At 52.4% G+C, this 964-nt stretch overlaps 1 pseudogene; it reads right to left on the bottom strand.

The window, feature by feature from the left end:
- Positions 1–848: 848 nt before the first annotated feature.
- On the bottom strand, positions 849–964 carry LOC149470876 (U2 spliceosomal RNA; annotated as a pseudogene).

Genomic DNA, 964 nt, shown 5'->3' with positions numbered 1-964 from the left:
TTTTTGTTTTTTTAAGTCCGGAAACGTGCAAACTACAACGAAAAAACCCGTAAGTGATCACAAAAAATGTGCAAGTGCGAACACCACACGAAAAAGTGCACTTAGGGGTGTGTTTGTCCTACCCCCGAAAGGGTTGGACCGTTCACCTTATCCCCCGGGGCACGAAGCTCCTGACGGGGACAAGGTTCCCATTTGGTCCTCCTGGCCAAAAGGCCTGGTGGACCACCGTTCCTTATATCCAGCCGAAGCCGGACATCCAGTACTAGGCAAGGGGGTTCTCCCGAAGAGAAAACCCCCTAGGGATCAGGGGAGGAAGGAACCAAAAGGCCACACATCCTCCCCCTAGACTTCAGGATAGGCCCGAGGACCCACACCCTCCATCCGTGAAAAACACACACATAAGCGAAAGAAAAAAGTGACAAACGTGGGAGGTGAAATAAATTAAATAAATAGAAAATAAAAAAGTGGTACCGTGCCAAATCGTGCACAGACCAGGCCCTGAGGCCCATAGCAAAAATTGCCCTGGACTTGGCCAAAAGGCCTGGTCCTTAGGGCGCTGTGCAAAAAGAAGTGAAAAACAGTGGCCATGTGTCATCTTCACACCGTGGGGTCCCACACCCAAGTGTTACTAGTGACACTCCTGAGAGCGTCTTCCCCAGGGGGCACTGAGTTTGCGGACTTTTTGCGTCCCCAGCCCCTGGCCAGACCAAGGTAGATCCGTCCGAATCAGGAGGTACTGGGTCTTTCCAGCTTTCCCAGAGGAATTACTCCCAAGGCCCCAGAACGAATCATGGCGCTCCCTGGTTTCTGTCCCTCCGGTCCAGCCTTCCGGACCCCCATCATACCAGTGAGGGTACTATACAACAGCCATCCCCGCAAAGCTAGAATGGCCGGGAGCACCCCCACTGGACACTGATAAGAACAGATACTACACTTGATCTTAGCCAAAAGGCCGAGAAGCATC

This window comes from Staurois parvus, unplaced genomic scaffold (genome assembly GCF_062004578.1).
Source record: "Staurois parvus isolate SC_StPar_1 unplaced genomic scaffold, SC_StPar_1.0 ptg000030l, whole genome shotgun sequence".
Classification (NCBI taxonomy): domain Eukaryota; kingdom Metazoa; phylum Chordata; class Amphibia; order Anura; family Ranidae; genus Staurois; species Staurois parvus.
The sequence above is the reverse complement of the archived record's forward strand: the minus strand, read 5'-3'. Positions and strand labels throughout refer to the sequence as shown.